Source organism: Lissotriton helveticus, chromosome 3_1 (genome assembly GCF_964261635.1).
Source record: "Lissotriton helveticus chromosome 3_1, aLisHel1.1, whole genome shotgun sequence".
Taxonomy (NCBI): Eukaryota; Metazoa; Chordata; class Amphibia; order Caudata; family Salamandridae; genus Lissotriton; species Lissotriton helveticus.
In genome coordinates, this window is record NC_136061.1 from 1378386730 (window position 1) to 1378414248 (window position 27519).

General features: G+C 47.7%; 1 protein-coding gene across 2 annotated transcripts in view; it reads left to right on the top strand.

Annotated features, from left to right (window-relative positions):
• Window positions 1-27519, top strand: part of MGAT5 (alpha-1,6-mannosylglycoprotein 6-beta-N-acetylglucosaminyltransferase) — an 863195-nt gene that overhangs the window by 468201 nt on the left and 367475 nt on the right. The gene's annotated exons all lie outside the window — the stretch shown is intronic.

Genomic DNA, 27519 nt, shown 5'->3' on the forward strand with positions numbered 1-27519 from the left:
GCAATGAGCAAGGGACTCATGTCTGAGTATACCCTTCCACGCTTAGGGTGGACAAAAATATTTACAACAAGGGGTGGTGAGGGACAGAGTCTCTGAATTAAGCAGAATACTCTCACCCTGTCAAGAGATCAGGGCTAGATCCAACACCGTTTTTTAGCTCACTGCACCATCCCAGTTTCAGAACCTGGCTGTATGCAAATTAGTCTGTTCCTGTCCCAGTGCATGATGGGAACAGGGCAAACCAAACTACAAAAGCCAATTCTTACACTGGGAAGGAAACAAGCTTCCGGGGACCGGTTTCTGGCATTACAGCCGTCTTCGGCCCGGCTTGCTTGAATCCTGATGGTGCAATGAGCAAGGGACTCATGTCTGAGTATACCCTTCCACGCTTAGGGTGGACAAAAATATTTACAACAAGGGGTGGTGAGGGACAGAGTCTCTGAATTAAGCAGAATACTCTCACCCTGTCAAGAGATCAGGGCTAGATCCAACACTGTTTTTTAGCTCACTGCACCATCCCAGTTTCAGAACCTGGCTGTATGCAAATTAGTCTGTTCCTGTCCCAGTGCATGATGGGAACAGGGCAAACCAAACTACAAAAGCCAATTCTTACACTGGGAAGGAAACAAGCTTCCGGGGACCGGTTTCTGGCATTACAGCCGTCTTCGGCCCGGCTTGCTTGAATCCTGATGGTGCAATGAGCAAGGGACTCATGTCTGAGTATACCCTTCCACGCTTAGGGTGGACAAAAATATTTACAACAAGGGGTGGTGAGGGACAGAGTCTCTGAATTAAGCAGAATACTCTCACCCTGTCAAGAGATCAGGGCTAGATCCAACACCGTTTTTTAGCTCACTGCACCATCCCAGTTTCAGAACCTGGCTGTATGCAAATTAGTCTGTTCCTGTCCCAGTGCATGATGGGAATAGGGCAAACCAAACTACAAAAGCCAATTCTTACAGTGGGAAGGAAACAAGCTTCCGGGGACCGGTTTCTGGCATTACAGCCGTCTTCGGCCCGGCTTGCTTGAATCCTGATGGTGCAATGAGCAAGGGACTCATGTCTGAGTATACCCTTCCACGCTTAGGGTGGACAAAAATATTTACAACAAGGGGTGGTGAGGGACAGAGTCTCTGAATTAAGCAGAATACTCTCACCCTGTCAAGAGATCAGGGCTAGATCCAACACCGTTTTTTAGCTCACTGCACCATCCCAGTTTCAGAACCTGGCTGTATGCAAATTAGTCTGTTCCTGTCCCAGTGCATGATGGGAACAGGGCAAACCAAACTACAAAAGCCAATTCTTACACTGGGAAGGAAACAAGCTTCCGGGGACCGGTTTCTGGCATTACAGCCGTCTTCGGCCCGGCTTGCTTGAATCCTGATGGTGCAATGAGCAAGGGACTCATGTCTGAGTATACCCTTCCACGCTTAGGGTGGACAAAAATATTTACAACAAGGGGTGGTGAGGGACAGAGTCTCTGAATTAAGCAGAATACTCTCACCCTGTCAAGAGATCAGGGCTAGATCCAACACCGTTTTTTAGCTCACTGCACCATCCCAGTTTCAGAACCTGGCTGTATGCAAATTAGTCTGTTCCTGTCCCAGTGCATGATGGGATCAGGGCAAACCAAACTACAAAAGCCAATTCTTACACTGGGAAGGAAACAAGCTTCCGGGGACCGGTTTCTGGCATTACAGCCGTCTTCGGCCCGGCTTGCTTGAATCCTGATGGTGCAATGAGCAAGGGACTCATGTCTGAGTATACCCTTCCACGCTTAGGGTGGACAAAAATATTTACAACAAGGGGTGGTGAGGGACAGAGTCTCTGAATTAAGCAGAATACTCTCACCCTGTCAAGAGATCAGGGCTAGATCCAACACCGTTTTTTAGCTCACTGCACCATCCCAGTTTCAGAACCTGGCTGTATGCAAATTAGTCTGTTCCTGTCCCAGTGCATGATGGGAACAGGGCAAACCAAACTACAAAAGCCAATTCTTACACTGGGAAGGAAACAAGCTTCCGGGGACCGGTTTCTGGCATTACAGCCGTCTTCGGCCCGGCTTGCTTGAATCCTGATGGTGCAATGAGCAAGGGACTCATGTCTGAGTATACCCTTCCACGCTTAGGGTGGACAAAAATATTTACAACAAGGGGTGGTGAGGGACAGAGTCTCTGAATTAAGCAGAATACTCTCACCCTGTCAAGAGATCAGGGCTAGATCCAACACCGTTTTTTAGCTCACTGCACCATCCCAGTTTCAGAACCTGGCTGTATGCAAATTAGTCTGTTCCTGTCCCAGTGCATGATGGGAACAGGGCAAACCAAACTACAAAAGCCAATTCTTACACTGGGAAGGAAACAAGCTTCCGGGGACCGGTTTCTGGCATTACAGCCGTCTTCGGCCCGGCTTGCTTGAATCCTGATGGTGCAATGAGCAAGGGACTCATGTCTGAGTATACCCTTCCACGCTTAGGGTGGACAAAAATATTTACAACAAGGGGTGGTGAGGGACAGAGTCTCTGAATTAAGCAGAATACTCTCACCCTGTCAAGAGATCAGGGCTAGATCCAACACCGTTTTTTAGCTCACTGCACCATCCCAGTTTCAGAACCTGGCTGTATGCAAATTAGTCTGTTCCTGTCCCAGTGCATGATGGGAACAGGGCAAACCAAACTACAAAAGCCAATTCTTACACTGGGAAGGAAACAAGCTTCCGGGGACCGGTTTCTGGCATTACAGCCGTCTTCGGCCCGGCTTGCTTGAATCCTGATGGTGCAATGAGCAAGGGACTCATGTCTGAGTATACCCTTCCACGCTTAGGGTGGACAAAAATATTTACAACAAGGGGTGGTGAGGGACAGAGTCTCTGAATTAAGCAGAATACTCTCACCCTGTCAAGAGATCAGGGCTAGATCCAACACCATGCCAAGAACAGATGCATACTGGTAAGTAGCATATTCATTACTGGTATCCTCTGTAGAGATTACTCAGGAGGAATAACTGGCCTATTTTCAGTGTCATCCAGGAATTCACCAAACCCCGCAGCGAAGCCAGAGACATCACCCCCCCTACCAGGGCCTCTGCGACAAACTCAGATCCTACTTCCACCTGAAGATAAAGAACCTCTACGACAACTTCAACAACCATACCCCTGGCCCTGCAGCCAGTCCTCCCTCCGACAACACCAGCTAGCCCACCATCTCCGCCTGGACACAGATCACGACCGAAGAGACTGCCGCGATCATGAAAAACATACGCTCTGGAGCCCCCACAGACCCCTGCTCTCCACACATATACCACAGAGCGGCCATCGCACCCTTACTACAAAACACCATCAACACCCCCCTCGAGACCGGCTCCTTCCCCGATGACTGGAAACGGGCAGAAGTCAGGCCCGTGCTCAAGAAGCCCTCAGCAGACCCAACGGACCTCAAAAACTACCGGCCCATATCGCTCCTTCCCTTTGCGGTGAAAGTCGCAGAGAAAACAGTCAACACAGAACTGACAAAGTTCATCGAAGACAACACCATCCTTGAACCTTCTCAATTCGGATTCCGCAGCAACCACAGCACAGACCCCACCACCCTACTCGCCGCTACCGATGACATCCGCATCCTCCTCGACCAATGTCACACCGCAGCCCTGATTCTTTTCGACCTATCACCAGCGTTCAACACCTTCTCCCAGAGCACACTCGCAGCCAGACTACATAACGCTGGCATACAAGGCACCGCCCTCGACTGCATCCGATCGTTCCTCACCGGCAGAAGCCAAAGGATCAGACTATCACCCACCCTCTCTGAACCCCCGGAAATCAACTGCGGAGTCCCACAGGTATCATCTCTAAGCCCAACCCTCTTCAACAACTAAATGGCTCCCCTCGCCACCATTGTTCTACGGAACGTCCTCAGCATAGTCTCCTGCGCCGATGACACCCAGCTCATCCTCTCCCTCACCAAAGACCCTGCCACCACCAGACAACTTCCAAGAAGGAATGCAGGACGTTGTAACCTGGATGAGCAACAGCTGCCTAAAACTCAACTCAGAGAAGACAGAAGTCCTCGTCCTAGGAAACACCCCATCGGCATGGAACAACACCTGGTGGCTCACTGCCCTCGGCAGCCCCCGACCCCCATCGACCATGCCAAAAACCTCGGTATCGTACTCGACTCCTCCCTGTCTAGAGATGTGGAATTCCTAAAGCCCGACATCCCGGGACATATTGTTTGGGGTCAAGAACAACAAGTTTCCATGTGTATTTTGTCCTTGGGACACGTAGACACAACCCCCTAAATCACAAACCCTTTGACTGCCAGTTTATAGTACCACATTATGGATCAGGGAAAGGCTTTGCCTGCAGTTAAGGTAATATTTGTGTCCATGTGTTAATGCTGTTTAAACTTGTATTTATTATTCATTAATGCAAAACCTTTATTATTACGGTGAGCGATTTAAGTACATGTAAGCTCAGACTGTACTACTGAAAGTGGGTCCGGTATAAAAATGTGTACACACGTTTTCAATATTTAGCAATATGAGGCTATGCATACTGCTCCCAGAATGCTCTCTGATTAGATGCAAATATATGCAGAAGCTTGAAAGCAAGATTGATTATTCTTTGCTTTCAAAATAAAATGTTCACAAAAAAAATGCAAAAACATTTTGCTAAACTACTGTAACATCTTAGGTACAGTTTTCCTGAAGGATCATTTAGTAAAATGTGTTGATGTATGCTAGTGTTTCCCAAAAAAATTCATAATGGAAATTCAGGGTAACCAGTTTTAATAAGATTATGAGAAACATAAAAATAAACAAGCATTGGCAAAGCCAATAGGTTTGAAATTATTGGTCAGCCTTTTGGTTTTGTCAATGCGTGACTTATTTTGGCATATTTTTTGTAAATCCTTATTGGCGCGAGAGCTGCCGGGCCCTCATCATTATAACAAACATTGGCAAAAGCAAAAATTGTTTTGGTCTCAAAAAGCCCACATTGCCACAGTAGTTCCTGGCACTGAACAAAACGACTGTGTGTCGGTTATGCTCCTTGTGAAAGAACAGAATGCTGTCTCTCACAGTGAAGCTAGCCGACCGACAGAGAGAGAGAGAGACAGAATTTTAATAAGCACAAAACGTCATGGTTCACACCAGACCTAATCAAGAGCCAAGTTATTAAATAAAGTCTCAAAAGTGCACTCATGTCCTTGCATTAAGTGCAGATATGTTACTTTCATGAATTCACAAGACTTTACAGAAGTAGGCCAAGAAATAGTACTGCTAAACAATATATGTGAACCGCATTTTAGCATGAGCTAATATGCAGGTGTAGATTTGCTCATGCGAAAATCTAAATGTTTGCAAGTTCACTTTCCCTCCAACCATTTTTTTCCCGACCCTGGAAGAAGTTTTATGTCTGCCATTGTCCTGAGTAAATTTCCAACCTTTCTCAGTATGGGAAAAGATTAGAGAAGAGTTGGTGAAAACCCTTAAACCATGCCAATTAGTAGGTTTGCACAGACCCAAAAGGACATTCCAACCGTTGAACTGATGCTTATCTTCAGCGCTAGTATGTAGATCTGCTGAAACGTGGCAACATAAGAGAATTGCTAGCATTCAAACCCTACTAAGAAGGAGCCCTGGCATAATCAGAGTGGCAATTTCGGAGCTCTTATATAATGAGATTGCTGCTATAATTTGTCACCGCATTACATGGCACTAAAGGGAAAAGTGGAGTTTGTTACAGGACAAGTAGATTTGTGAAGCAAACTGCCCCATTGACAAGTAGATATTTTGTTAAATTCCACACCCCTGATCTCCATGAACCGACCGTTTAACGCCGTCGCCTCCAGCTGTTTCAAAACCCTCTGCATCCTCCGTAAGACCTTCAAATGGACCCCGCCTTCGAGGCAAGGAAGACAGCCACTCACGCACTCATTACCAGCAGGTTGGACTACAAAATCGCACTCTTCGACGATATCACCAAGTCTCAACTCTGCAAGCTCCAGACAATACAGAACACCGCTGCCAGACTCGTCCTAGGTATCCCTCGTCACGAACACATCAGTCCCTATGCAAGTTCCACTGGCTCCCCGTCGAGATAAGAGTCACCTTCAAGATACTCACCCAAACCTACAAATGCCTACACAACACGGGACCCCAATACCTCAACAACAGAATTGCCCTCCACATACCCAAAAGAAACCTCCGTTCCACCAACCTCTTCCTTGCCAAAACCCCACGCATCTACAGAGCCAGAGCAGGAGGAAGATCCTTCTCCTGCATTGCGGCCAAGACCTAGAACGAGCTCCCGACCATCATCAGATGCGCCCCTTCCCTGAACACCTTCAGGAAGGCTCTGAAGACCTGGCTCTGAACGGAACTGCTGACCCCCTTGCCCTCCTTGCCTTGATACCCTCAAAGGTGAGTAGTGCGCTTATAATTCCCCTGATTGATTGCTTTTCCTGAGTATACTTAATATGGGGCTCTTGTGGTTTACCAGAGGATATCACCTCTCAGATTCTGCAAGCCATTTGTTTGATGTCAGGAAAAACATGAATGATGATAGAATAATGGCTAAAACTGCCCTGGGATATAGCCAAAACCCTTCTCCTCCGTTCCGTTGATTGACAAGTGCTAACTGGTTTAGGAATCCATCAATTACTTTCGGTTACCTCCCAAAAAATATTAGCAGAAAAACTACTGGATCAACACGCATGCATAAATGATTGGTTTCAGACACACATTGAGCTTTTTTTACATTTTAGTTCACTTCAGGCTACTGATTTTTTAAAGAGTGAGTTTATTTGTAAATGCATTTTGCTTGTCCTTTGTATTGTCTTCTTCGTGAGTTTTAGATTAGCAATGCACAATAGTTCTTTCTTGTTATACCTGCCACTGTGTACACGTTTTTTGAAAATTTGAGCGATCTAGACATCAACCTTCTGTTTAGGCTATAGAGAGACAAATTACTGCTATTCATTAATAATGGATGTGTGCTCCACCAACAGGAAAAAAGTTGAACTATTTCGAGCCACAGAGTAGAATCCTGGAGGGTGTAATATTATTATGCATCAATCTCAATCAACCACCAAGAAGCATTTCCCTCTTTACAGAGACCCCCCTCCTTTCCAGTCCACACTCGCCCCTTTACTCCTACAAAGCAGAATATCATCCTTTGTTACTTGATTGGTTGTGGCCTATTCACCTCAGTAAGAGGTGGAGAGGACATCAATATATATTTGACTGTTTTTTAGGTCGAGCCTGGGCTGCGCATGCGCTGCTCTGTGAGGCATGCTGTATTAGAGTATGGACTTGAAGCCCCGCACATTCCGCCCATATTTTTCATTGGCTTGCGACATTGTCCTACGTAATTGCTGGCTTCTGATTCGTTAATAGGCTTGTTAGTCTGTTAGTCCCTCCTTAGTACCGCCTTATCTTCCTTTGAACCCTCCCATGAGGACTGGCCCTTTGACTTCTGACAATGCCTTTTATTTATGTGTTAATTATCAAAACTGATAAATAAAAGGAATTGTCATTTACAATGCCAATAGCTTAAACTCTCGCAAATGTGAGTCCTATTGCATTGCAAATGCTTGTTGGTTCTTACCAGTATATATGAGGCTTATACTTGGTGCCATGGACCTTAACACAAGCGAGTAAATTGCCACTGTCTTTAGTTATGCAGAAAAAAGCACTCGTAATGTTGTGCAGTAGGCCCATCACATCGTTCCGCCTCTGTGCTGCTGCACCTGCTGCACTAATGAGAGCTATACGGTAAGTAAATGTGAAACTGCCATGGGTGCCTATCTGTGAAAATAAGTCTCTTGTTTTCAAATACTGTTACCAACTTATGCTACTCTTTTTTTGCAATTCAAGCAATTGAAACGGGCTCTATCATCTAAAAACACTTTCTCTCTCACACTCAGCACCTTTCAACTTTCTTTCGTTGTCCTAAACTCACCCATCATCTTTCCCATTCTTTGTCTATTGTTTTCGTTCTCTCTCCTTTTTTATTGCTGGCTTTCTTTGTTTAGGTCTTGTCTAGAGATCAGTTTATCTGTTTTGCCAGCCTGAGGTATCCCCAAAAAATTAATAATACAAATACATACATATATAGTGGCTTTCAGTCAGCCCTCTTAATCCGTTGGTCTGTTCAATTGCCGTCCATATTTTGCTTCTGATCATCACTGTAAAAATGTGGCAGAGGATCAACCAACTTAATCCATTGACTATTTTGTACTGTAAGTGGCAACTTTGTGCCTGATCACTTGTGCTCAGCCATCTGAAAAGAAGTGCACTTCCTTGCCTGGGTTGATGTGTCTGGCCTGTTGTGATACTTCTTTATTTTTAGATTCTTTTGTATGCGTGCTAATTTTTTTTTGTTCATTTTTCCAAGTAAATACACAAATTGCACACTTGTCAAGGAAAGACCTATTGTCTTTATCAATGCTTGTTCTCTCTTGCTCCCTCCCTACTTCTGTCCTTCTCGTCATTATTTTTAGCATGGCCTAACCTTGTGCTCGTCGAGCAGGCACAGAATTCAGGGCATTAGCTCGGTGTGGTATACCCATGGTGTGAAATTAGCGATAGGCGTTGGAGCATATGATTATGCAGTTTATTTTTTTCCCACCTGTGTTCAATAGATCTACCGAGCCCCATTATTTGTTAGGGAAGGCTGTTTGGTCAGCATTTTATGTTTAACATGTATTCGCATTCATAGTTCATGAAAAAGAAGGGAAACAAGTGCAGAAGTCCGAAGTATTTCTAGGACCCCCCCCCCCCCCCCCGCCCCCACTGCTGACTGCCAGACTTGCCAAATGCTGAGGCTGCCTAGCTTTGAGTCCACCTCATACATTCTTTCCCGCCAACCTACACTGCTGTCTCCTTATCTCCCTTGAAGGTTCTCTTTCATCCCTGTTCTCAATTTTCCTTTGTCATTATTTTCTTTCTCTCTTTCGTGCCCTTTTTTCTCACTCTCTTTCGTGCCCTTTTTTCTCACTCTCTTTCGTGCCCTTTTTTCTCACTTACCTGTGAGGGAAAGTGTGATAATGAAAAACAAGTCGACCACCTGCAGCAGCTACCTGCACAAACGTAAGCGCCGCGTCCTGCCTCACGCACAAGTCATGCCTCCTATACATTGCTTTTCTGGAGCTTCCAAATCTGCGTCTTGACGTGCTCCGCGGTGTTGACGTCAGCGGGTCTGAAAGGTTGCACTGTCCTTTACATCAAACACACGAGTACAACGGAGCCGGGGGCTGGGATTGGGAATTAGTGCTGCCATATAACAGTGTTGAATGGGTCAGGTGGCACTTGAATACTTCGTGTCGACGTGTGACCTTATCACACTGTTAGAGACACACGTGAGGCTTTCCTGCCATTTGTTGCCAATTACTGCCATTGGCATCCGACTTTCCTGTCTCGGTGTCTTTTCGTCGTTTCTATTCCGAGCATCAGCAACAGCCACCTCCGTCAGCGTTCTGTTGTGTGTGATTGGTGCTGGAGGTCACCAGGGATTGCTGGAGTCCAGCAGCTGTGCAGCAGAAACATAAATGTCCCAAATTGTTGGATTTGTAACAATACGCCTCCATAAAGATTGTTATCGTGTATATTAATGTCTTCTTTAAAAAAAAAAAAAAAAGAACTTTAAATATAGTGTATATTATTGTTAAGCTATTTTCAGGGCAGATGCGTAGCCGTTCATGTAACACCTATACTGGCGACACGGTTCTTGATGTCCAATGTGATACCAAGAGTGATATTTTGTGTGACTTCCTTAGAAGTGCAAGTGTCTGTTTAGAATTGCAAAGCCAACTATAACTGGTGGTTCTCACTGGTCATCATAACGTCGATCAATTATTATATAGCCCACTGGGCACCAGGAATTAAAATGTCAATTATCCTAAAGTCCAAAGTAAACCGTAGTTATTCATTTTGATACTTCAATGCACCCAGCAATCTTGACGAATCCTGTAGCCAACACTTGTTTCATCGTTATGGCATGTCCACCATCGACTTCATCGGGGCAAATAGTAGTAAAATATCCAATTAATAGACCAAGATGCATGAAATGCAGCTCTTATTCAGAACAGTACCAATATTCGTAAATATGTGGCTGTACATATGTATATAAATGAGTTCCAATGTGTACGTCCGTGGATTTACAGAGTATATCCACGGAGAGTACTCCGACAACCATCTGTGTTCCTCTCGGCGTGTACGGCGCAACTCTACCACCTTTCTCTATAACATTGATTAAGTTCAACATTTTGTTAGAATGTAGTTGAATAATTGTCCCCAGTGTGAGCACAGCCTGTTGCTATGCTTGGCAGGCACACACATCCTTGCTCCTCCCAGAAGACACTGGTCGTGCCTTTCAACCACTACTGCAGGCCAGCCCACCTTAACCCAGAATCCCCAGTATAGAGACATAGGCCTCTCGCTGAGGGCTCTCGGTCTAGTGTATTCTTTTCAGCCATGTCCTATACGTAGTCTCTCTAACTCCAAGTGTCTTGGGGCAGTGCCACCTAGAGAGTATACCCAGTAATATGTGGCTCCTGCCCCAGTCCCCTTATGCTCTGAGCCAGTGGGTACTGATTTTACTCCTGCTCATTATGTTTAGGATACTGCATGAGGCTTTGGAACATGCGTTCTCTACATTCCTACTGTTCCTCCTGCCCACTAAGGATAACTCATGGCACTGCAGTTCACTGTAGACTCTGTAGAGAAGGTGAGGCTTTGAGGTGTAAGCACTGGTGACCATGCTCTGGATTCAGAGTCCTCAGGGCGCAAGGACTTTGGAATTTGACGATGCCCGTAAGGACTGGGTGCAAGGTAAATCCTTTTGCCATGTTTTGTTCACAAGCCCAGTGCAAGATATGCCTAATTGTTCTTTCATTTTTCTCAAATACCACAAACAAATGTATACCAGGCACTTCTGGAATCCACGTGTGACCAAATGTTAGACTGTGTAATCACAGATGTCCCATTTGGCAGGCTCCAGAGGGCACCCCACTCCCGTCCTGGGTATTCTGGGGCAGACCTTTGAAATTGCACCTGGAGAGCAGAGTAACCACTAGGTGTTAACTGCAGGTGATTCTAGAGATAAATATGAAAGGCATTCGAGTGCACTGTAGCTGATCTCATGCAAAATATATTTCATAACTGCTATAAGAATATGTGGCCTCTGTAATTTAACAGCTGGCTCTTTAGGCCCAGGTTGTCTGTAAAATGCACATCTAGTTTTGATAGCATATCAAATCAAACGCCCCAAATGATATGCAACATAACATTTTATATTTCAAGTGATATGTTCTGGATCAGAGGCTGCTGGAAAACATGCAGTCTGCACCAACAGGTTTATACTTACGTTTGTAGTAGATTAACATATTTTACATACATTTTAAAAAATTGCAGAACCGCTGGAAATCTCAAAGGTTTGCAGCATTCTGGGAGTACGCACTTGTGCACGCATTTAAACATGTTTGAATTGCATCGTTTAATTTTACATGTGTAAATTGCCCTCCTCGTTCAAGGTCCTGGTCACCTGGGAGGTCGAGGGACCGATTGTGGAGCCATCATCACTCCTCGTCTAATTCTTCGCACTCGGGGTCAGGTAAGTCGAAGCATAAGAAGAAGTCGATGAAGCATCGTCGCTCTTTGACTTCACCTTGCCTGTCGGCTGACGCTGCGAAGGTGGCGGGTGGTGCCACCCCCACGGCTCCACGTGCACAGCCTACAGGGTCAACTCCGGCCTTTCCGTGACTGGGAGTGACCCCTGCCCAGCTTTATCAGTTCTACGAAGCGATGCATGCCATCTTTGGGCAGCCCGACTGCGCCGGTGCCACTTCAGGCCCTGCGGCCTCAGCTGGGGGCCCTAGGCCTTCGATGCCGGCGGCTCTGGCCCCAGCACAGCAGGGCCCACTTGGATCCAGGCCTGGATCCGGATCGGTGCCGGTCAACCTCGTTGCAACTCCACCAGTGCTGATTCCACCGGCACCACGTCTGCAGCCGGCGCCGGCTGGACTTCCGGCCGTCGTCCATCCCGGCTACCACCCTGATGAGGATATGGAGCCGTACCGGCGTCGACCGATGGGTACTTTTGTGCCTGCTTTCCATCCTGGCCATTTTCAGCCAGTTTGGCAGCCAGAGGAAGGCGAGGAAGACTGGGAGGAGTCTGGTGTCCCTTTAACTGACTAGTTGGAGTATGACCAGGACTGAAGAGAGGATCTGGGGGATGCCAGTGGTCTGGACACCTCACCAGACCTTGGCATGTTGTCTCCTTCTACTGTGGCTATGGAGGAGGGAGTGTCTTATGCAGTGGTGTTGCGTAGGGCGGCCGAGGCCCTAAACCTTGAGCTACCTACTGTGGGAGTCAGGACTAACCTTCTGACAGAGGTGCTTCATACGGCAACGAGCTCTGCGGAGCCCCTGCTGCTGTTTAATGAGGCCCTAACAGACATCCTTTTGGGCACTTGGTTCAGGCCCAACACAGGGGCTTCTGTGAATAGGATGGTTGCCCGATGCCACAGCCCGGCCCTGGATGACCCCACTTTCCTCTCCCAACAGCCCTCCCCCGAGAGCTTGGTAGTCCAAGCCTCAACGTCCCAAAGTGCGTTCCCTAACGCACCACCGGACAGGGAATCCAAGAAGCTGGATCAGCTTGGGAAGAAGTTGTTTTCTTCCTCCAGCTCAGGGAGGCGGTCGGTAAAGTCTGCATGCCTGTTGGGCTGTTATTCCCACTCTGTGTGGGATATGGTGGCGCAAGTTGCTGCCTCAGTGTCCGTAGCAGTCCCGGGCAGTACTCTCCCGTGCTATTGCAGAGGTGAGAGACGGAGCAAACTTTACTATCTGCTGTGGACTGGACACTGCCGATTCACTGGGTAGGACCAATTCAACGTTGGTGGCACTTCGCCGTCACGCCTGGTTGAGATCGACGGGCTTTTCTGGGGATGTCCAGAACACTTGGATGGACATGCCCTTTGATTGCCTTCGCCTGTTCGGCGACAAGGCAGACAGTGTGCTAGAGTGCTTCAAGGGCTCTAGGGCTACGGCCAAGTCCCTGGGCCTCTCCACCACGCACCCTGCACGGTCTGCCTTTCGCCCCTTTGCCCCAACACGTTCCTTTCAGAGCCACAGGCCAGCGCATGCTGTTCAACCTCAGCGCAGGCGGGGACGTGTGAACCACCAATGTGGTTCTGGGGGCTAGTCCACCACCGCCTCCTCTGCAGCAGCCTTCAAACCCTCCTAGTCTGACCTTTCAAACACCAGTGGGCAGCAGGATCCACCATCACCTTCTCCACTGGTGCACCATAACGTCGGACAGGTGGGTTTTGCAGATAGTCTGAAGGGGCTACTCCCTCCCCTTCGAGGCTACCCCTCCAGCAATGCCACCCCAGTACCATCGTATGTCAGGGGATCACCTGGCCTTCTCCAACAGGAAGTTGCGGGTCTCTTGGCCAAGGGAGCCATCGAGCATGTTCCTCCCCCAGAAGTAGGTTGTGGTTGCTATTCCCACTACTTTCTGATGCCCAAGAAGGACAAGGGCCTGTGTCCTATCTTGGATCTCAGGGATGTCAACCACTTCCTCCGGAAGGAGAAGTTCAAAATGTTGACCCTGGCTCACGTCTTATCTGCTTTCAATCCTGAAGACTGGAAGGTAGCGTTGGACTTGCAGGACTCTCACATCCCCCTCATGCCGGCCCACCGGCGTTACCTGCGGTTCACAGTAGGCAATGAGCACTTTCAGTTTATCGTGCTTCTCTTTGGCCTTACCAGTGCTTCTCGGGTATTCACGAAAGTGATTGCGGTGGTCGCAGCTCATCTGCGCTGATCAGGGGTTCCAGTCTCCCCCTATCTCGATGACTGGTTGTTAAAGGCGGGCTCGCTCCAGGCAGTCGTCTCCCACCTCCAGACTACGGCCGACCCCCTGCATTCACTGGGGTTCTCCATCAACGTGCTGAAGTCACACCTGACCCCCTCTCAAAAGCTCCTCATCATCTGAGCGGTTCTGGACACAACACAGTTTCGGGTTTATCCTTCCAAACAGCAAGTCCGGGATATTTGGGCTATGATTCAGATGGCCTCCTACATCCTGCTGATCGATCATGCCAGGTGGCATATTGGGGCTCTGCAGTGGGACCTGAAGTTCCAGTTGGCACAGCATCAGGGGAATCTGTCCAATTGTGTCCAGATCGCGGAGGGGACTGCACGACAATTTCAGTGGTGGCTCACGAACCAGGATTGGGTCAACGGCAGATCCCTCTCCCTTCCCCAACCAGAACACACAGTGATGACAGACGCATCCCTTTTGGTATGGGGCGGCCACATAGGAGAGGCGGAGATCAGAGGCCTCTGGTCTCTGGCAGGGTCCGATCTCCACATCAAGCTTTTGGAGCTTCGGGCGATCCGTCCTGCACTAAAAGCATTCCTTCCCTCTGTCCAGGAAAGAGTAGTGCAGGTGTTCACGGACAACACCACCGGCATGTGTTACTGCAACAGACAATGCGGGGTCATGGACCCTATGTCAAGAGACCCTCCATCTCTGGATATGGCTGGAACATCAGGGCATATCCCTGGTGGTTCAGGTGGTTCAACACCTGGCAGGTTTACTGAACGCCAGGGCGGACAAACTCAGCCGCAGGTGCATGATGGGTCACGAAGGGCGTCTTGACTTGGAGATGGTGCAAGGTCTCTTTCCACAGTGGGGAGAACCTTGGTTAGATCTATTCACCACCCAAAAAAATGCACAATGTCAGAAATTCTGCATGTTGGAATTTTCAAGGTGGCACTCGCTAGGCGACGCTTTTCGTCGCGGTGGAGTTGCGGTCTTCTATTCGCCTTTCCGCCTAAACCATTTCTGCCCAGAGTGCTGAAGAAGATCAATGGTGACTGGGCCTAAGTCATTCTTGTGGATCCTGATTGGGCACAAAGAGTTTGGTATCCCGAGCTGCTCAACATGGTCATCGATCCTTCGATCCGAATGCCTCTTCGTGAGGATCTTCTTTCGCAGCAGCAGGGGATAGTGCTCTACCCGAACCTGTCCAACCTCCACCTCCTTGTGTGGAGTCTGAGCGGAGGCAGTTGACATAATTTGACTTGCTTCCTGAAGTCTGTGATCTAATCTTGGTTGCCAGTTGTCCCTCCACTACTGAGATGGTATACCCCTGCAGATGGAATACATTTGTGGCATGGTGCACAGCAAAGGCTGTGGATCCCCTTTCTGCCCCTCTTTGAGATTCTCTTGTTCCTCCTGTCTTTGGCCCAGCAGGGCTCTGCTCAGAGCACTCTTAAGGGCTATCTCTCGGCCATTTCAGCCTTCCTCAGGCTTCCTGATCAGCCTTCTCTTTTCAAGTCCTGTGTTGTAAATAGATTTCTTAAAGGCATTACTCCTCTTTTTCCTCCTGTTCCCTCCGTAATGCCTCAGTGGAACTTGATCTTGGTTCTTACTTATCTGATGTGCGCTCCCTTTGAGCCGCTATATAACTGTCCTCTCAGACTCCTCTCTCTGAAAACTGCTTTTCTGGTGGCCATCACATCTGCACGCAGGGGCGTGGCTTGAGCGCCGATGGGAGAGGCGGCGTGAGCAGATAGCTCCGTACCGGAGCCCAGAATTATCCTGTTAAAATCTCCTGATAACTGGTAATTTTGAACCAGCGAGGGTCGGAACTTCAGGGCTACTGAACCCGACCATAATCTCAGCATTCGGCAGCTCAGGCGCGACACAGGCGCGGATTTTGTTGCCGGCGCAACCCGAAGGGAAGCGGCAAGATGGCAGACGGAGGCAGCGAGTGAGGACGGGCCGAGCAGGCGATCTTACCAACGCGGACGACAAACGTCCATAAAGGGAGCTCGGAGCCCAAAAAGTGTGACCGGATGCCCCTGAGGAGTGAGCGGTGACACTGAGAAGAGGGGAGCCCTGGTCCCGGATCTACGCGTTGAGATCCGAGATGGTTCTCCATTGTAAAATGGCGACCGGAGGGCTGTAAGACCCCTGGGCACTGCGTTGGTGACTCTGGGAGCTGGAGAAGTGGAGCGCGGCAGCCGAAGCGGCGACATGTGTGCTGCCAGGCTTGGTCTCTGATTGCAAGCAGGGACGCTGAGACTTTGAGCCTTGGACACCGAAGGAACACGGAAGGTCCTGCCAGAGCAGCGCGGCAGTCGCAGACCGAGACGGCTCTGGCACCCGGAGGCCCTGAGTGATGCCAGCCAATCCCGCCAACGGTCAGGAAGAGTGAAGATCTGACGGTGGCGTCCAGTCACAGTGCCCGGTAAGTGTGGTGGAGCGGGCTCGCACCCGGTACTACGGAGGTGGGAACAGGGGAGCGGGTCTGCGACATTGCATGACCGGGAGTGGAGGCGCGCATTTGGGGGCGTCGAGCGGGACGTGTGGATTCAAGTTGGGAATGCCACAGAACGCAGTCACGTGGCAGAATAGGCCCAGAATGCGCTGAGGACAGGGGAGAAGTGCACATTTGAGTCCTGTGGACGCCTAAAGGGGCAATTAAAGTCCTGCAAGAGGGCAACAATCGGAGTCATTGGGCCCGACACGCTCCGGGAAAAGAAATCACACCATTGGGAGCTGTGTGCACACGCTGGAGCAGGGGTTCTGAATTCGAACAAGGAACCACTGGATGCACGGAGGGTCATAACCACCAAGAACTCTTGGCGAAGGGATCAGTAGACCCAACCCGATGAATGGTGCGAGGATCTTCGAACCTTTCTGAGATTGGTTGGACCTAAGGTACTATCACTGGGGGCTGCTATATGATAATCCTTTGACTTATTAACATTAGAATAATGTGAGCCTCACCAGTTGAACTATTCATAGGGCGTGAATCATGCCACTCTCTTTCTAACTAAATTTCAAAACACGTGGAAGTTTAAGAGAAGGCCTTGAGTGGGAATCTATCTGTACCGCTCAGAGTACTAACTAATCATTAAAAAAAAAGATGAAGCCAAAGAACAAGAAAGAAGGGGCTGCGGAGCAGGATGACAATCGTGGCGCAGAGGGTGGGCCCGAGAAGCGATGTCCGAAATAGGACTGCGTTAACACCTTGATAAGATACTTGAAGCTATAGCGGCAATGAAGGACGCCCTTCAGCAGGACATTGCGCAGGTGGCGACAGGGTTAGGGCTCCTACTTGCGGACCATTCGAAGCTGGCTGATAGAGTGAAGGAGACCGAGTTGGCCATACAGGACCTGAAACCGGCGCATGCTTCCATGGAGGCTAAACTGGGAGATGCGCTAGGACGTTTGGCAATGTTAGAAAAGAGAGCTGAAGATTCTGAAAGTAGCAACCGGCGCAATAACATACGAGTAGTGGGCCTGCCGTAAAAAACGGAAGGAACTGATATGATGGCCTACTTGGAGACCTGGGTCAAATCGGAAGTCGCGCCGGAGGGGCTATCTCCCTTCTTCACACTCGAGAGAGCTCACAGGGTGCCGGCTCGGCCACCGCAGCTTGGCCGTCCTCCTCAACCAGTGGTGGCTAAACTACTGCACTATAAAGATAGAGATCTATTGATCCAAAGAGCGCGTGAGGCAGGTCCATTCAAAGTGGGTAATGGCACAGTCACAATATTCCCGGACTACACCCAGGAAACACAAAGACGTAGGGCCTCCTATCTGGCAGTTAAAAAGGAACTCGGAGAAGAAAGGATCCAGTATTCACTGATCTTCCCAGCAAAATTGAGGGTAATTGTGGATGGCACGACTCAGTTCTTCCTAACACCGGAGGAAGCATGGACATGGCTTGAAACGTACAGAGCAGGCACTGATCGTCGGATTCAGGGACGCTCTAGTCCACCTAAACAATCTCAGATGTGCAAATTCCAGCGTCTCCGGAAAAAGAATAAAATTCTGAAGAAGCAGCAACTGACTCAAATGGAGATCGAAAGGCAAGGAGCACTGGCAGCGACAGCGGAGATAACGGGATCGCAGAGAACTGAGTCAGCAGTGGGAACTGAATCAGATGAAGACAAGAGGAAGTCGGACACGGAGCTATCGGAATCAGACAGTAATAGGGGACCTGTGGTCACGCCAGGAACAGCAGAAGGACTGTTGGATGAATAGTCTATCTGAGCATATATTGGAAATTAGAGGGCCACCACGAACTGCTCAATAGGGTGGCCGCACCTGGTAGAGATGGGAACCAGAATGATTACAGAATGTTACCAAATGGGATCTAGGGTGGCGGGGCTTGAGCGAAAGCTGCTACCTGTCGAGGCCAAGTTACCCTGCCATTGCCCATAAGGCAACCTGTGGTGACTACTGCAGGATAGAACTGTGTGTATTGTTGAGAAGTTTGGATGGGAACTGATAGCTTGTCATTGGGTTCTGTTCCGGGGTGGAGGGTTGAGGGGGTTGTAGGGGTTGTTGGCATTTGGGGATCTAATGGTGGTGTGGGCACACATTACGTGTACAACTTAAGGATGCGAAGCAAGCGCAATGGCAATGTTACCTGATTTGAAATGCATCACATGGAACGTGAGGGGTTTGCACACAATGACCAGGCGCCATAAGGTTCATGCATATTTGGTGAGAAGAGGAGTCCGCATAGCTCTACTACAAGAGACACATCTCACTAGAGCGGAGGGCCAAGCGCTGCAGCGCAGGTGGAGGGGACAGGTGTTCAGTACAGCGTATTCGGCGTTTGCCAGGGGAGTGCTCATATGGATAAGGGCGGGCGTCCCTTTTCAGGCCACCAGACATTTGTTGGGTCCAGAGGGCAGGTATGTGGTGGTAGAAGGAAGGCTATATGTTAGGGATATTGTATTATGTAGTATATATGCCCCAAACGTAGACCAAGTTCGCTTCTTGGATAGCTTATCAGGCGTGCTGGCGCTCTATTTGGCTGGTCCTGCGGTGGTGGGTGGGGATTTTAATGCCATAGCAGATGTAGAGATGGACAGATCGCATCCTCCTCTGGCGGACGCACCGGTTCAGAAATTGGCCAAACATAGATCTGACTGGCAAGAGACGTCGGGGCTAATGGATGTATGGCGGGTACAACATCCTCAAGACAGGTATTACTCTTTCTTTTCCTCCATACATGAACTTCATGTTAGAATTGATGCCATTCTCTGTTCCAGCTCGATAGCTCATGTAGCAGCACACACTGAATACCTTACCAGGACTATCTCTGACCATAACCCGTTGTTGCTGTCGATTAACTGGCAGCGAGTGCGATTTGCGATACCAACGTGGCGCCTGCGCCCCGAAACCCTGGAGGACCAGGTCTTTCAAACTGAAATAGGAGAGGGCATCGAAATATATTTTCAAGACAATCAGGGCACGGCTTCTACGAGAGCGCTCGAGTGGGACGCATTTATGGTGGTCGTCAGGGGCTTATGTATTAGCAAATACTCGGGAGCTAGGAAGACGGTGCTTGAGGATATAAGGAAAGCAGAGGAGAAAATGAGAGATTTGGAACAACGGAGGCCTGAACAGCCGGTGCTCCAGAGACAGTTATTAGAGGCGAAGGAAATGCTTGCGGTTGAAATTGAGCGATTGCGCAGCTTTGATTATAAGGGCTACCTGTCGAAGGTACATGCAGAAGGAGACAAGGTTGGTACATTGTTGGCTAAGTTAGCAGACCCAATACCAAAAACTGCCCCGATTATGAGAATAATATCAGATACCGGCCTACTGGTCCACTCGCAGATGCAGGTGCACTCACGGTTCCACACTTATTATGAATCTTTGTATAGCAGTAGGCTGGAAGCTGCGGAAGCGGACGTAGAGGGGCATTTGGCAGGGGTCACACTACCCCAGCTAGACGCAGACCAGGCCAAACTACTAGGGCAAGATATGACTCTAGCGGAGATCCGCAGCGCGATTAAACACATGGCCCGGAATAAGACGCCGGGACCTGATGGGCTGCCCGTTGAATTCTATGCCCAATATGTCGATATTCTGGCGCCCCGATTGGTGGAGATCTACAAAGAGGCAAAGGTAGTAGGCCACCTGCCACAGTCGATGCGTGAAGCATTGGTCATTCCTCTCTTGAAAACGGGGCGATCAGACATAGATGTAACCTCGTATAGGCCGTTGTCCATGTTGACGGTAGACTATAAGATTCTGAGGAGGATATTGGCGATACGATTCCTTCCATATATGACCACGCTGGTACACATGGATCAGGCGGGATTCATCCCGACTAGGAACACTGCTTCGAATATAAGACGCCTCCTAAGGATTCTAGCTGAGAGTTACGATGACCTGCATACACCAGCATTCCTTTCTATAGACATAGAGAAGGCGTTTGATAGCCTAGAATGGGCTTTCCTACATAAAGTGCTGGAACAATTCGGACTGGGCGACCAGTTCGGGAACTGGACAAGAGTGTTGTACTCCTCGGCTGTCGCCAGGGTACGACTGGGGGAGGTGATATCTGACCAATATCCGGTTATGAGAGGGACGAGGCAGGGCTGCTCGCTATCGCCACTGCTATTTGCGCTGGCAATAGATCCCCTGACGGTTCAGGCGCGAACGGGAATGGCCTATCCAGGACTGCAGTCCCGTGGCATTCCACACCATATTGCACTGTACGCAGATGATTTGCCCATCTTTTTGAGAGATACGGAGGAAGCATTACAAGGAGCGACCTCTTTATTATCGCAATATGGAGCTGTGTCGGGACTAAGGGTAAACTGGAGCAAAATGTGCCTTTTCCCGATCCGCCAGGGAATGAGCCCGCTGCTTTTAATGGGTGAGATCACTTGGGAGGCGACATGCTTCACCTATTTAGGGGTTAGGATATATCCCGAAACTACAGATCTGTTGGAGGGAAATGTAGGGCGCTGTATCAGGGCCTTGAAGGGATGTATGGCGTTTTGGTCGACACTCCCTCTATCAGTGATCGGCAGAATTGCTTTACTTAAGATGGTAGCACTCCCCAGGCTGCTTTATTACTTCCGCACTTTGGCCGATTTGGGTCCCACCGCGAATCTTTAAAGAGTTGCGGTCATTGACCATCGGCTTTCTATGGGGCACTGGAAGACGCCGAGTAGCACTGACAACCTTGATGAGGCCCAAAGCAGATGGGGGACTGGCGGTGCCCGATTTTGAGCTCTACTACCTGGCGGTGCAGCTGCAGGTCCTTACACAAGATATAGCGCAGGAATTCTGGGGTCCTGAAGATAAGCGAGGACAAGGGATACAACGACACGTCCTCTCTTACATAGTTCTACAACAAAAGATTGATTTGAAGGACCTGACCACAGAGGAACGGACCCTGAGGCTCTGCTGGAATAGTAGCCAGCGTAAGGCGGGGACTTCCCACCCATATGCGCCTGAGATTCCATTGGGGATGTTGACGGCGCTTCCACACGGGGGGTATTGGACCCTGTTGGCGTACTGGGAACAACTAGGGCTCCACGTGATGGGGGACTTGTACATGAATGGGGAGCTGATGCCCTTTCAGGCACTACAAGATATATATGGCCTCCCCGAGGGCGACTTTCTGATTCATGCAGCGGTAACGAATGCGATTCAAAAGCGCTGGGGAGGTGGACGATTAGAACCCGTGACCACATTGGCCTGTCAGTATGTTGTGATGGCCGCGGGGACTTTCAAGGCGGTCACGTGCCTCCAGTCGAGGTTGATGCGTGAGAGGCTGCTCCCATTGGCTGACCTCAAGGCGAAGTGGGAAACAGGTATAGGCCGTCCGATCCCGGACCCAACCTGGGAACACATCCTCAAGAGGGCATGGAAAGGGAGCAGAAATGCTCGGTTCCAACAGATACAGTTTTTTATTCTGCATCGGGCTTATCTGACCCCATGTAGGGTCCGGAAATATTTCCAGGTCCAAGATGCGGCGTGTCCTAGATGCTTGGAGGAGGATGTCGAGCTGGAACACATGCTATGGCATTGCCCGAGTATTGGGAGTTATTGGGAAGACATAAGACGCCTTTTGACTGCTGTTACGGATAGACAACTAGATTATGATGTGGCCGCTTGCCTACTACATTGGTTTCAACACACGGCTAAAACTAAAATAACAAGCAAGTTTATTGATTTAGGTCTATTGTTGGCCAAACGTGAAATAACCTGGCCTTGGAAATCGAGGGAGGGACCTTCGAGCAAGCGCTGGCGTGCGGAATTCTGTAAGTGGGCAAGGTGTGAGAGTGCGGTCAGGCTCAGACAAGAGGCACGTGCAGGTAGCGATAAAGCTTTGGAGATGGCAAGAGCATGGGAGGCCCTAGATCAGGCTTCGAGGGACTATCAGCCTGAAGAAGGGGTTGAATGAGTAATACTTGTGCATGTGATGATTATACAAAGGGCAATGATGTGCAAGCTTTCTGTACCACTGGCACTACAATAGAACATGAGATGCTGAATGTGCCCACACCACCGAGTTTGGAGGGGGGAGGGAGCAATATGGGAAGGGGAAGGGTAAGTTGGGTGTTAACCTGGAGACATATTTGACAGATTTGAATGAGGTAACATATGTTTTATTGTATGGCGACCATAAAATTCAATAAAATATGTTTGCAAAAAAAAAATCACATCTGCACGCAGGGTGAGTGAGCTACAAGCTCTGTCTTCCAAGCCTCCCTTTCTGGTTGTTCATCCGTACATGGTCGTCCTCAGAACTCGACCTTCGTTTCTTCCAAACGTGGTCACTGCTTTTCATATTGGCCAAACCATCACTTTGCCCAACTTCTTTCTACCTCTGCATTCTTCAAAAGAGGAAGAGAGGCTCCACCGTCTGGATCCAAAACGTGCGCTCTCCTTCTACTAGGATCGCACCAAACCATTCTAGGTAGACAACCAGCTCTTTGTTGGTTACGTAGGCGCTAAGAAATGTCAGGCCATGCACAAACAGAACATCTCCAGGTGGGTCATTCTGTGCTTCAAGACCCGCTATTCTTTGGCAAGAAAGAACCTCCATTGGGGCTGCGCTCCCATTCCAGCAGGGTGATGGCAGCTACTACTGCTTTAGGATGGGGAGTCCCCCTACATGACATCTGTCAGGCAGCTAGTTGGGCATCACTGCACACGTTCATCAAGCACTTCTGCCTGGACAGCCAAGTCCGGAGAGACGGCTTATTTGGCTGTTCTGTTCTCCAGGACTTCCTGGTGTGAACTTAGTGTGCAGACCCACCTCCGGGGTTGGTATTGCTTGGGTATCTATTCTAAGGTAAGGAATCTATAACTAACTGTTTCTTTCACATGAAAAAGTTACATATCTTCGGTAACGATATATCTGTAAGAAACATGGGTTAGTTATAGATTCCTTACCGCCCCACCCATCCTCCTCGTTCTGCGAACTGACTTCTAGTGTTAAGGACATCCTTTCAGGGCCCTAGTTTGTGCACCAGTGGTCAGTGTCCTGGGTGGATCTGCGCTTCTGGAGTGGAAAGTTGTGTACAGAACTGAAGTCAACGCACAATGGCTGCATTTAAGTAGCTACATTAACGCCAACGACAAACGTGGAGCCGACCGCCGCCACCTTTCGACGTGCAGGGGTACTGCTGATGAAAAACTTTCTAGATCCAGTCTGATGCCTGGTGGTAATTCTAAGGTAAGGAATCTATAACTAACCTATGTTTCTTACAGATATATTGTTACGGAAGTTAAGTAACTTGTTTATCTATGAAATGCTAAGCTTGAACTTTGTTAACACCCGTCTATAGTTCTCTTTTTAGATTATAGAGCGCCTCCTTGTCATTCCCAAAGAAGAGTGGGGACTTGTAGTTGGTTCTGTCATCAACATGGGCTTGATTATTGCACCAGTCTCAGTGGACAATTTCTCTTCCCAGCCGATCGAGTTGGTAGAGCAATGAGAAAGTGCCTTGGAAATTAGACTACAGGATCACATCCCATAGAAATATGCACTGGCTCTACAATAATGAAAAACAAGTATTGGCCAAGCTAATAAGCTTGGCCTCTGCAAGCTTTCAATTTTTTTAACTTTCTTTTCAAGCTTATATAATATGTAATAGGCATTAAAAGTTTAAAGGTAGAGGAAGGTAAAAATATGCTATCTAAAAGTGTTGTGTATGTGTTTGCAATAAAAATAAATACAAAATAACCCGTGGTATGAAATCAAAAACATATGAAATGAATGTAATCTCCACCTACCTTGGCCCTAAAGTCGCCACTATTTTATATGGAAGTGCATATGTGCACAGGTAAATTACCGTTGCTCACAGTGAAGAGAACCAGTGCTTACCCACTGCTCCTGATGTAGTGGGTGGAACTAAATGTGAATGACACATGAACAGACCAATGAATGGAAAAGGCTAACAGAAATCCATTCCATGGATTAACATATGTATTTTTAGTACGTGTTTTGGATTAACGTGAGGCTGGATAACATTCTAAATCTGTCTGGAGAACAGACCTAAGGCTACTTGGCCTTTAAGACCATAGTAGGTTTGGGTACAGTTTATTTTGGAATAAGAGGATGACTTTCCCTCATCCCCAATTCATTCTGGTGCGGTCTTTCAGTTATGAGTTTTAATTTGTGCCAACACACCAACTCTCATCCACGTTGCAGCACCGCAAACATAACTGCACAAATAGTTGTTGTGTACAGTAGATTGTAACAAACGACAATTAATATTAATGGGGATGCGGAAATTATTAATTTAAAAATGTACATATTCAGTTTGAGGTCTGTTTGCTAGTAGTGTGGAGAATGTTGTTAGGAGGAGGACGTGGAGGGGAACTTGAATAATCGGAAAGTATAGAGTTACTCACATAAAACAGTAATATGCCATTTGTGATCATCCTTGTTGCGTCTGTTGCTTAGTTTCTGAAGAGTGGGTAGTTTGGTTTCAGCGTACTAGGAGAAAGGAGAGTCTGAAAGCTCTGGGCCTTGTCCTTTAGGGGATCTGCCCACATTTCTAAGTCCCTTTACCTTTAGCTGTTGAATGGTCTTTCCGTTGTTTAAAAATAAAAACAAAATTTGTACGTAAAGTCTAGGCCAGTGTTTCCCAGTCGTGATCTGAATTTTGGTTGGTCGCGAAAGTCCAACCCATAAGTAAGGATGCCTTTATATTCTATATTTATCTTATCACATTTTCTGCGTTTCAGAGACAGGTCAAAGGTCAGCCTGCGTCTTCTGACATTTTTTTTTAACATAGTGATTAGTATTTACAAACTCCTCTTGTTGCCGTCAGAGAAAGTAAAGTGAATTATGTAACAACCTTGCTGGCGTACAGCTGTGAAAGGAAAGGCTGTGTATAAGATCATTTTGTAACACACTATAAATACCTGTAAATAAACTGAACACATTCAGCAGCTAGGAAAGCAAAAATGAACCACATTTTTTGTAATTTTGAAGTGTTATGGAAGCAAAGAGTGTAATGTGATCAAAACAAATTAAGACAATTTACTTGGTGGTGCACAGATGAAATCTATTCACTGAAACCCTATAATTTATGTGCTACATAGTTTTATCAGTGAAAATGTATGCTTGTGCAAATTTAGTGGCCATTCCAATGGGAAATGTGCTGTGTGCTAATGACCTTATGCTACCACATGATGCTTTAGTTACATTAAAAAATGATCTGCCTCATGTCCATTAAAGCTGGGTAGGTTGCGAACATTAGGCTTGCCGAAAAGTGCGTTGTGGTTCTAAAAAGTTTGGGAACCACTGGGCCTAGGCCATTTGACATGTAACATGGGTCCTTGAGTCTTTGTGAAAGGTACATACACATTTCTGACTAGCGGAGTGCATAAAAAGTTGATTTAATGTTGCCTCTATTGTTAAGGTTGTGGCCCAGTCTTGCTGCCGGATGCTTTTGCTTGTTGTAACAGATCAATTCGTTTTTTGCCTAGATGTATATAATTCACATTATAGTAGTCTAACAGGACCATGAATACTGAGATGGTTTGGAAGTGTTACAGAAGCTTGACTAAAACTGTCAGTTGGGATTAGTTCCTTTTACCAGCAAATGAACTTGTAAGAGTGAATGGTAAGTTTGAATCGAATATCACTCTTCTCTTGGCTGCATGAGGTCTTGAGAATGGGGTTGTGTTCCTCTCTAGTCCATATTGTAGTGGAATTCCAGTTTTTTGCTCCAGTGAGGCATGACCAGCTTTTCCACATGAAGTGGTAGATGTGGACTAAACATTCTGTGAGATTTGTACGGATCCAGTTTCGATCCTCCAAGCGGAGGTTAGTTTGTGTAGCATTTCAATACTTTTGTAATTGGAGGGGAGTGGTGAGTTTCATACCTTGAACCAGAATGTGCATACATATTAAAGAGCAGTTGCAGTGAAACGTTCCTGCTGGTTGACAGAGTGGACCCTATTTTAATTACTTGGCTTTGATTGTGCCTGAGCTGTAGCTTTAAATCTAAGATTGTACCTGTGATACTATGCATCGAAGTTGTTTTTTACTAGTACAGTGCTGCGGTGTATAATGTTAAGCAGACAGGTGCATATGACTGCTGTAGATTGTAAGCCCATCCCTGTGAAGCAGGTATATAGAGCAGTTGGAGGGCTTTAGCCACACTCAGCAAAGACTCAAGGAAAGCATGTATGTCTAAACCTCTCAAATTCCAGGGATAAGTCTCTAACCTGTTGGGATCTATGAGGATTCTCCTCTCCACCGGTGTAAACACTAAGTTGTAACACACATGATTTCTCTTGGGCAACACCCCCTTGGTACGCATCATCGGGGGTCTATAGTCTTTCTTCACTTATCATGTAGACTGCAACAATTGCAAAGAATCTCGCAGTGAACATTGGAACAACATTGTATTCTCACACAGAGGCCAGGTTGCAGCATTGCTGAATTGGTCTTTCATTTATCACTTGAATCTCCTTGTTCTTTTGTCAAGGTCTTATTTTCAGGCTCATTCGCTATCACTAATACATTAATATATCTATACTTCAACTCAGTGGCGGCTGGTGGACTTGGAGAGTAGTGCGGCGAAAGAAAATGAGGGCTGGTGGGGGGGGGGGGCATTATTTCAGAGCAGCTCTCAAGCTGGGAATATGTGTCCCGACAGAGGAAAGCAGCAGTTGTCCTCACCGGTCACTATAAAGGCAAACATGGCACCATTTCCAATGCACCGCATACTCTCCCTGCTACAACTCAGAATACGTCACCCACGGTTTGCAATTACATGCATCTTATCAAGAAATGTAGTGCTTTCTCCTCCAGAGGTCTTCCAAGACCGACATCCAGCACCAAAGAAGACTTAAACAGCTGCACATAGTACATTCATTTATTAAACAGTGCACTTTGGGCTTTGCTGTCCTAGTTTAAAACAATTGAGGAAAAATTAGAAACACATAAAAGTAAACATATGCAAATCAAAGGATGTATCCGGGTGACACAGAGTCATTTGGTAACACGACGACTGAGTGGAGAGGCATATGACATGATGATAAAATAGTATACACCTTAAGTGAAGCTGTGCACATTTCAATGGTAGAAGTGTTAGGAGTTGCCAAAATCACAAGAAGGTACAGTAAAACCTGAGAGCCAGTTGTTCAGCATTACAGGGGGCGAAAGGCATTGAATAAATGCTAATAGGGCATAAAAGCTTAGTGCATAAT